At 36.0% G+C, this 10,970-nt stretch overlaps 1 pseudogene; it reads right to left on the bottom strand.

The window, feature by feature from the left end:
• Nucleotides 1-1,092: 1,092 nt before the first annotated feature.
• The window catches only part of LOC149552380 (GDSL esterase/lipase EXL3-like), an 82,937-nt pseudogene continuing 73,059 nt past the window's right edge, over nt 1,093-10,970 (bottom strand).

The following is a 10,970-nucleotide window of genomic DNA, read 5'->3' as shown; positions in this document are numbered from 1 at the left end:
CAAACACCAAGTTCATTTGTTAAGAAGAAGAAGAAAACCCAATTCTAGACTTTATTCCCAAGATTTGAACAAAAAATTTTACTTCCAAAATTTGAATGCCTAACCTGTAACTTGTCTTCTAAAATCTACGTTCTAAATTATTTGATTCTTCTCCAAAAATCTTCTCCCTCTAAAAGACCAGAATGACCTCTTAATAAATAATAAATAAAACTAATAAAACTAAAGTTTCTAAAATAAGTAAACTTACAAAAGAAGGTAACTCAACTAAAATAAAATAATAAATTTTATTTGTTTTCTTATATTTTAAAAAATAAATAAAATCAATTTACTTTTTCTTTAAGAAACAAAATACATGATTTCTACTTTTTTTTCCCTTTCTTTTAATATCAAATAAATGTATATTATTTATTTATTTACTTTCTTTTTACAAAATAGATTTATCTTTTTATAATAAAACAAACAAATATCATTTCTTTTAAATGAAATAACTTATTCCCCACTTAAAAAATCTTATTTTAATTTTCCTAATTAATATGTAATTAAATTGCATATCATTAGTTTAATCATTAATAATAATTAAAGCCTACCAATTATGTGCAAGTCTAATTTTATTATCATTGATTAAATATTCATGATAAATCAATATTTAATCTTTAATATTTTAATTTATCCCTTTTCCAACTTTCACATTTAGACTTTTAAAATTAAGTCTTTTAAATAAATAAAAAATAAATATTTAATTAATTTAATTTCCCAATTAATTAGATATCCTGATATAATAATTCTTCCTTTTTATTTAAATAATATTTAATAATTCCAATATTATGTGATTGATCTAAATATCATAATTAAACCTTTTACCAAGTAAATAACATTATCAAATCCACATAAGCAAACCTATTTAAAACCCAAACTCAAACAACACACACAAAGATAAACTTATGGGTTTAAAAGGGGGTAGAGAGTCAAATACGAGTCCTCTTTGCAGGACAAGTGTTTAGGCAAAGAGGACTCATATTTAGGCTATGGATGGGATTGGATCTAGTCAGTATCTTCCCATTCTTACCACTGAGTTATTGTGATAGGGCATGCTCATCCTGACAGTTCAGTCAATGCCCAGTACTTGCAACCTGCATAAAAGACAAGCATGTACATATGCAGATATATAACTAAACTAGACATGCAATGACATGGAGTGGTACACCGTGTAGATCCCAACTAGCAGGTGACTACGACTCCATCCCTTCACCATATCAGACACGTCAGACAAAAAAGTAAAATAGACACACACACCATATACATGTAAGTATGAGGTAAGTACTATAATGAATCATGAGTCAACTCATCAAATGCTCAGATATAACAATGCATTACTATGAATGTAAAATAATCATCATTTGATGCAGGAGCATCCAGAGGTATAAGGGCAATCCTGTGTCAACAAAAAAAAATGTACTTAGACTTAGTTTCTGTTTTATGTGTTTTCATTTTTGGATACCCATTTGGGTCAAATAAAGGTTCCAACTCTCACAGTTCCACTATTAGTGTTCTAGGATAGAGTATTTGAACACCTTGGGATACATGTAAATGCCAAAAAAATAGGAGTATGTAATTGAGCCATCATTTTGGTGAACTAGAAGGTGTAAATTGGCCAAATGATTGTCAATTTAGAGCATTCCAGAAAAAGAATCAGGTCAAAAGGCCCCACGGTTTGAAAGTTATTACAATTTTTCAATTTTTTGAGACCTAAGAATGTTTCAAAGTCAGGTTAAGGGAATTAAATGACCTCTAACAAGGCCAAAAATGGGGGATGAGAAAAGCTGGTCCATAGGGCTATAGAGTGCTTCGAGAGCTTTTCGAAAATGTAAACGGTTCATCAATTGGAGCTACGGTTCAAAAGTTATGCCTCCCGAAAGTTCGGTTACCGTTTCTATATTCTTCTAGATTTGCGTCGACTTCTAACGCAGCTTTTGGAGCCTTCTATTTGGTCGATGGATGCCAAATAACACTTTCTAGAATGTACTCCTAATCCTTAACCCTCCGGGGTCTATTTAAGAACATTTCTGGCATTGTAAAAGACAATTCGGAGTGGAGTTTGAGAGAAGGTACTAAAAGGAGAAATTATCTCCAGACTTATACTGTTGTAAGCCCTTAGGGCATGTTTTGAAGTCTATTTTCTCTGTATTGAATGTATTAGCTTATTTACAAAGTTAATAAAATTTTTCTTTCCTGTTGTGTCCATTCTGTGCTTGGGTTGTGTCCCCATCAAGTGGTATCAGAGCTGGTTTTCCTGAGTGTGTAGACAGAGTGCCAACTGTGAGGCAGTTTGCACCAGGACTGTGTGGTTGTGGGTTTGAGTTAAAAAGATGCCTCCATGAAGAGAGTGTGGTGGAAGGGCCGAAGCTATTAACCTTGAGGAGGTTAAAGCCCTCCAAAGGTAGGTTCAAGCGTTGCAGGAGGAGCTCTGTAGAGGAACAAATGTTGTTGCAGGCGACGAAAGTGAGGACGACAATGAAGAAGAAGAAATTGGACCAGAAGGGGAATTTGACAGGGAAGTTCTGAATCAGGTAGAGGAAAGGCTTTTTAGGGCCATTACTAAGTTTTGGAAAAGACCCACAATTGATGTGGGTGTATTTTTAGGAAACTTGAAACCAGATGAGTTGATCGACTGGATCAATGAACTGGAAGAGTACTTTGAGTATGAGGATATGAGAGATCCAAATAGGGTTAAGTTTGCAAAGGCCAAACTGAAAGGCCATGCCAAAATCTGGTGGCAAGAGGTTCAATTGGAAAGAAACAAAAGAGGAAAGGAGAAGATCACAAGGTGGGATCGTATGGTGGACAAATTGAAGAAGCAATTTATTCCTGTTGATTATGAGCTTGATTTGTTTAAGAAGATGCATGGGTTAAACCAAACAGGAAATCAGTCCAAGAATATATAGAGGAGTTCTATCGAATTCTTATTAGAGCAGGGCATGCAGAAGCAAATAAGGAGAAGGTTGCTCATTATATCAGTGGGTTGCGACCTAGCATCTAGGAGGAATTAAGTCTAATAAGAATGACCAACGTTGAAGAGGCATACCAGTTTTCCCTACGAGTTGAAGAGAAGCTAAATAAGAGGTTTGAAGGGAGACAAAGAGGATGTGGTCAAGGAGGAAGGGGTAGTGGTAGGTCATTTGCAGGCCGAAATGAAACTCAAAAGAAAAATGAAGATGTGGGTACTAGCAGGAACCAGAGGAACGAGGGTTTCAATTGCTCCCGTGATCAAGACTTTGGAAATCAGAGAGGAAGAGGTAGAGGATGTGGACAAGGAAGAGAAGGCTTTTGTGGTACATGTTTCCATTGCAATGAAGAAGGTCATCATGCCTTTGAATGCCCTCAACGACAAGGAAGGATAGATAGGAGAGCTGAGGGTCAAGCTAGGGTTGCTCATGTGGATGCACATTCAGAAGATGCAGAAAGAGGAGAGACTTTGGTAAATGAAAGGGTCCTACTAAGTGGTGAGAATGAACCTGGACAAAGGAGGAGTTTATTTCGTACCAGGTGCAAGTGTGAGGATAAATGTTGTGATGTGATAATTGATGGTGGTAGCACTGATAACTTGGTATTATAGGAGATGGTCTCTAAGCTGAAACTCAAGAGGGAGAAACACCCCCAGCCCTATCGGATTTCTTGGGTGAAGGATGATCATAAGGTCCTGGTAAGTGAACAATGTTTAGTAAAATTCAAAATTGGGAGTTACCATGATGAAGTTCTCTGTGATGTTATTCCAATGCATGTTTGCCATCTATTGTTGGGTAGACTGTGGCAGTTTGATAGGCATGCAGTACATGATGGTCATGCAAACACATACTCTCTAACAAAGGATGGAGTTTGCCACAAACTAAATCCCATGAAAGGAAGGTGAAAAGGTATGTAGTAGTGCTAGGATTTGCCTTGTTGATGGAAGGAAGTTTTTAGATGGCATGAAACATTAGCGTATGTGCTATGCTTTGATTCCTAAGAAAGATAAAGAAGGTAGTAGTGAAATACCACTTGAAGTTTTAGATTTACTAGGTGAGTTTGGAGATATCATCTCTGATAATGTTCCAGAAGGATTACCACCAATAAGGCAAATCAATAATCAGATAGATTTAATTCTAGGAGCTAGTTTTCCTAACAAGGCTGCTCACAGGATGACTCCTACTGAAATTGAAGAGCTAAATAGACAGGTTCAAGAACTATTGAGGAAGGGCTTGATTCGGGAGAGCCTGAGTCCATGTGTAGTACCTGCAGTACTAGCACCAAAGAAGGATGAAGAATGGAGGATGTGTACAGACTCTCGAGCTATAAATAGGATAACCATCAAGTATCGATTTCCTTTGCCAAGAATGGATGATCTTATGGATTGCTTGAGTGGAGCTCAGTACTTCACAAAGATAGATATCAAGAGTGGCTATCATTAGATACGGATTTGAGAAGGAGATGAGTAGAAAACAACCTTCAAGACCAAGGAGGGTCTTTATGAGTGGTTAGTCATGCCCTTTGGATTGATGAACGCCCCAAGCACCTTCATGCGGCTTATGAATGAGGTACTTAAGAAGTTCTTGGGAAAATTTATTATTTTCTATTTGGGTGATATTTTAATTTTCAGCAAGACTTTGGAAGAACATTTATTGCATATTCGTAGTGTCCTTGAAAGGTTAAGGAAGAGAAACTATTAATTAATTTGAAGAAGTGTATCTTTGCAAAAAGGGAGTTAGTCTACTTGGGATTTGTTATATCACCTGAAAGTCTCAAAATGGATCTAGAGAAGGTAAAAGCCATCTTGGAATGGCCTACTCCAAGGTTTGCTACTGAGCTAAGATCATTTCATGGTTTGGTTAGTTTTTATAGGAAGTTCATTAAGAATTTCAGTGGCATATGTGCACCCCTGATTGACACAATAAGAGGGGATAGAAAATAGTTCAAATGGATTGACGCAGCTGCGAGAAGTTTTGAAATGGTGAAGAAGAAGGTGACAGAACAACCTGTATTGGCACTTCCAGATTTTAGAAAGGTGTTCCAGGTGGATTGTGATGCTAGTGGCAGTGCTATTGGAGCTATATTGAGTCAAGAAGGTAAGCCCATTGCATATTTTAGTGAAAAATTGAATGATGCGAAAAAGAAGTATTCTGTTTATGATCAAGAGTTCTATGCAATAGTTCAAGCCTTAAAGAAATGGAGGCATTATTTATTGCCAAAGGAATTTGTTTTGTATACTGATCATCAGGCATTACAGTACCTAAATAGCCAAGGTAAATTGAATCAGAGGCATATGAAGTGGGTAGAGTTCTTGCAGAGCTATACATTTGTGTTGAAGCATAGAAGTGGAAATCTAACAGGGTTGCAGATGCACTAAGTAGGCGACAGTTGTTGCTTACAGTAATGCAGGTTGAAGTAGTTGGGTTTGATGAACTCAAAAATTTGTACCTTGAGGATCCTGATTTTGCTGAAGCATGGAAAGCTTGTAAAGAGCCTGTTGCTGTAGATAGAACCAAGTGGCTAGACTACTTGATTCAGGATGGTATGTTGTTCAAGGGCAGTCAATTATGCATTCCAAGAAGTTCCATGAGGGAAAATCTGATTAAGGAGAAACACAGTGGAGGGATGGCATGACATTTTGGTCGAGATAAGACCATTGCCATTCTCAAAGAACATTATTTTTGGCCTCAAATGTCATAGGATGTGAAGAAGTTTGTATAGAGTTGTCAGATTTGTCAAGTTGCCAAGGGATTTAGTCACAATATTGGACTATATCAGCCATTGCCTATTCCATCAAAGCCATGGGAGGACATAAGTATGGATTTTGTTCTTGGATTGCCAAGGACACAAAGGGGTAATGACTCAGTATTTGTGGTGGTTGATAGGTTCTCTAAAATGGCACATTTCATTCCATGCCACAAAACTCATGATGCTGTCCATATTGCAAACTTTTTTTTGAGAGAGGTGGTAAGACTACATGGCCTCCCAAGGAGTATAGTTTTTGATAGAGATACTAAATTTGTAGGGTATTTCTGGAGAACATTGTGGAAAAAGTTGAGAACAGACTTGAAATTTAGTTCCACACATCACCCGCAAACTGACGGCCAAACAGAAGTCTGGGCAATTTGTTGAGATGTTTAGTTGGGGATAAGCCCAAGGGATGGGATTTGATTCTACCACAAGCAGAGTTTGTTTACAATAACTATGTAAATAGGAGTATTGGAAAATCACCATTCCAAATTGTATATGGAAGTAGCCCAAGGACTGCACCAGAATTGAGGAAGATAGAACAAGGGGAGAGGACAAGTGCTGAAGCTGAAGAATTTGCTGAACATATCAAGCATCTACATGGGGAGGTCCAGGCACACATTGTCAGGATGAATCAAAAGTATAAAGCTAGGGCTGATCAAAGGAGAAGACATAAGGAATTCCAAGTAGGGGATCTAGTCATGGTACACTTAAGAAAAGAAAGATTTCCAGCCGGTACTTACAACAAGCTAAAAATGAAGAAGTTTGGTCCCTACAAAATTCTGAAGAAACATGACTCAAGAAATGCATACGAGGTGGAGTTGCTAGACGGTATTCACATTTCTCCTATTTTCAACATTGTGTATCATGATGACGGTGCAGACGAGGAGCCAATGTTAGAGCCATGTCCAATTCCTGCTTCTAAGAAGGAGGAGATAGAAGACATTCTAGATTATCGTGTGGGCAGGAGTACCAAACATAGGCAGTATGAAGAGTATTTGGTCAAGTGGAAAGGACGATCGATCGAGGACTCAACTTGGATATCAGCAGCTGAGGTTTCCCATTTGGGATTTCCTCTACCATTCATAAAGTGATAGGATCACTTTTCAATCTACCCTGGGTGTCTGATGCAGGAGCATCTAGAGGTATACGGGAAATCCCATGTCAACCAAAAAAAATGTACTTAGACTTAGTTTCTATTTCATGTGTTTTCATTTCTGGATACCCATTTGGATCAAATAAAGGTTCCAACTCTCACAGTTCCACTATCAATGTTCTAGGATAGAGTATTTGAACACCTTGGGATATGTATAAATGCCAAAAAAATAGGAGTATGTAATTGAGCCATCATTTTGGTGAACTAGAAGGTGTAAATTGGCCAAATGATTGTCATTGTAATTTAGAGCATTCCAAAAAAAGAATCAGGTCAAAAGGCCCCACGGTTTGAAAGTTATTGCAATTTTTCAATTTTTGGAGATCTCCTATGAATGCTTCAAAGTCAGGTTAGGGGCATTAAATGACCTTGAATAGGGCCAAAAAATGGGGGGTGAGCAAAGCTGGTCCATAGGGCTATAGACCGCTTCAAGAGCTTTCCAGAAATGTAAACGGTTCATCAATCGGAGCTACAGTTCAAAAGTTATGCCTCCTGAAAGTTCGGTTACCAATTCTGGATTCTTCTAGATTTGTGTCAACTTCTAACGCAACTTTTGGAGCCTTCTATTTTGTCGGTGGATGCCAACTAGCACTTTCTAGAATGTACTCCTAATCCTTAACCCTCTGGGGTCTATTTAAGAACATTTCTGACATTGTAAAAGGCAATTCAGAGTGGAGTTTGAGAGAAGGTACTAAAAGGAGAAATTATCTCCAGACTTATACTATTGTAAGCCCTTAGGGCATGTTTTGAAGTCTATTTTCTCTGTACTGAATGTATTAGCTTATTTACAAAGTTAATAAAATTTCCCTTTCCTATTATGTCCATTCTGTGCTTGGGTTGTGTCCCCATCATCATTAAAGACATATCATCTAACATCGTTATTAAAGAAATCACATTTAGTAAGAATCATTAAAGTAACATTAACAAATTATAATCATAATCATTAGAAAACACGTGAAATATAATTAACAATGTAATCATAAATGATATTTTGAAGTCATGAAATAACATCATACCATATATCTCTTAAACCAACACATGTATGAAATAGGCCTAAAAGAGTTCAACATATATAATATAAAGCAAACTTCAGGTCAACATTACATATACAATATTTGATTTGCTTCAACATAATCATCATTCTTTGAGAGTTTGTGATGAGTTACCATAGGTGTTCGAACTGGCCTTGATTCTTCCATTCCAAAAATCTTCAATATTCCTTGATATACTTTGTTTATGTAATGTAAATTTTACCTCTCTTCATCTGATAAACTTACAAACCAACAAAGAATTTAATCTCTCCAAACATTGACATCTCAAATTCTCTCTTCGTTTCATTAGCAAATGATTTTCACAACAAACTAGGATCTCCAAATATGATATCATCAAAAAATATTTCAGCTAGCGATATCTTGCTCTCAAATTCACTTTTCAAGTATAGATTGCTATTGTAATTAGTTCTTGCAAAACCAATTTTCACCAAATAAGTGTGTAACCTTTCATACCATTCTCCAGGGGATTGTGCAATTTACATACCATGTTCCTCTTATTAGGGTCAACAAATCCTTCAGGTTTTTCAATGTTGACTTCTTCTAAGATTTCATTTAGTAATGTAGACTTGACATCCATTTCGTATACCTTGAAACCTTTGTTAGTAGCATATGCAAGAAAAGTTCTCACTCCTTCTCACCTTGAAACTAGGGAAAATGTCTCTCCATAGTCAATTTCTTCCTTTTGTGCATATGCCTTACAAACTAGTCTTCTTTTGTTCCTTATGACTTCACCTTTCTCATTTGGCTTGTTTTTTAATACACATTCTGTTCCAATCACATTCTTCTCCTTTGGTCTTGGTGCCAATGTTCGTGTCGCAAGGGGCTACTTCATTTTGGATATTTATGCACACTTCATCATATAATAGGGGCTACCCATATAAGAAATAAGAAAATGCTAGAAATGAATTGTGGTTTAGATTTAAGCATCACAAAGGTTGAGATGGAATTGCTGATGGTTGGTACATACTAGAAAATACATGCTTAGGAACATTGAATAAAGTCCCAAAAAAAAGTAATCCAGCAATAGATTGTACTTATACAACAAGGATATTTTAAATCTATATGATCACACTCAAATATTAAGAGAAGATGGATCCTACAATACATACACTCTAGGCATTAAGTTCATGGCCCCAATAAGGTTAACTGGTAGCAACTTATTTCCCTTATTGATGGTTTTAACTATGATTACTGAATAGTAAAATTGGATGGTCTTAAGATAATCTTATTATGATTCACAACCAAAAATGTAATTCTTGTCCTCCCCTCTAAAACAAATGCCACAAACTATCTTTCTAAACTTTGACAATGGTTTGTCTTCTCAAACAATATTTGATGTTTTGATAAGTGAGTAAATCTTCTTAATTTGAAATCTTGAAATCTGCACCCATTAAATCCCTTAAGACTTCATATATCACAAATGCAATTTCTATGGAAGGCACCAACTTAATTTAATTTGGAACCAATCCCCTCTACAATGCAATAAACCTTTCGCTCTAGTCATTTTCCCTAAATGCATCAACCATATCAGAGTAATGGATAGGAATTGTGATTCTTCCATCTCTAGTTACAATAGGGGAATCATCTTTCCATCCAACCATTTGCATCCTTCCACACACTACATCCAAAGGATAAGCCATAGTCAACCCAATAGTTCCTACGACATCTCCACATGCCAATTTAGTTACCACATTTAACTCAAAGCCATATAACAACCCAAAAGTTTTGTTCTTTGTCAATATGTCCTCGAGAGTCTCATGCACAACAAATATCAATCCAACATATGGAATCACTCCAATAATTGATGGTAACCATGACAATATTCATCAGGGACCCATCAAGTCAAATAGTTGTACTATTCTATCTATTAGATTATTGGTCTACTTGATAGACATGTTTCTTTCAGGTTTATATTTGTGAAAACAATCATTTATGCATGCTAGATGAAGAAAAACCCAATGAGTGTGATGGAGCCTTGATTTTTTGAGTTTGCAATCACAACACCTCTAATTATCAAACTTTTGAACAATTAGAAAACATTCAAGAGTGCTAGAAACAATGAAGAAAGAAGAGTTCTTCCAGATTTTAGAATCATAGATATTTATTTCAAAAACCTTTGAATGATATCAATCACAAGTGAAATTATAAGTATGAAGAATCCTGGATTGAGTCTCAAAGACTAAAACTACAATTATTAGTACATGAGGTCAACATAAAGTTTCCAGACTTGATGATAAATAACTTCATTGACTAAGACTAGTAATCACTGTTCTCTATGTTTTCCATCAACATTGGGTGATGCAGTTGGTGTCTTCTATCTTTTGTTTCAAATTGAAGGCATTAAATGAAGATAAAATGAAGATTTAAGGGGTTGTTGACAACTTCTATCACCATCATTCATCTATAGAAGACCTGTACGTACCTACAATGATATGTTTCAAGGTATTTAGATGCAATCTTATTGAAAGTATTCCCTATTCATGAAAATGGTGAGCATCCATTGGTAGTAGAACAAGATGGTTGTTTTAGAGTATGTGAAGATTTCCCCAATCTAGTACTAGTATGGAGATTGCAGTAAATGAATGTCCACCAAACATATATAAAATATACACCCAACAAGAGATATCATAAATACTTTTTGGAACAACCCCATTGCCAAAACATAATGATGACCACCAAGTTTTAGTAACTCCTTCAAGTGATGCAATATGATTGAGATACATATTCCAAGAATAGGGGACATGCCTCATGTCATCACAATAGTCTATGGATGTTAACCAACAAATGATCTAAGGTTCTGGTTTTAAGAGATCCACATAGCAATAACCACATGTACAGACATATGAGTTCTCTTCTCACCAATTTTTGGAATTGATACAATATTGCAAGACATTTGAATAAAAAACATGGGGAGTGAACCTGATAGAGAATTAAGAGGGAGAAATAGTTAGAGATGAATCACGTTTCATGTGTGCAACTTGATTACCAATTCACTTGCAGAGATTTGCATCTAT

The sequence above is a fragment of the Cupressus sempervirens genome, chromosome 6, assembly GCF_028749045.1.
Source record: "Cupressus sempervirens isolate cs-2001-9-10 chromosome 6, ASM2874904v1, whole genome shotgun sequence".
Lineage (NCBI taxonomy): Eukaryota > Viridiplantae > Streptophyta > Pinopsida > Cupressales > Cupressaceae > Cupressus > Cupressus sempervirens.
The sequence above is the reverse complement of the archived record's forward strand: the minus strand, read 5'-3'. Positions and strand labels throughout refer to the sequence as shown.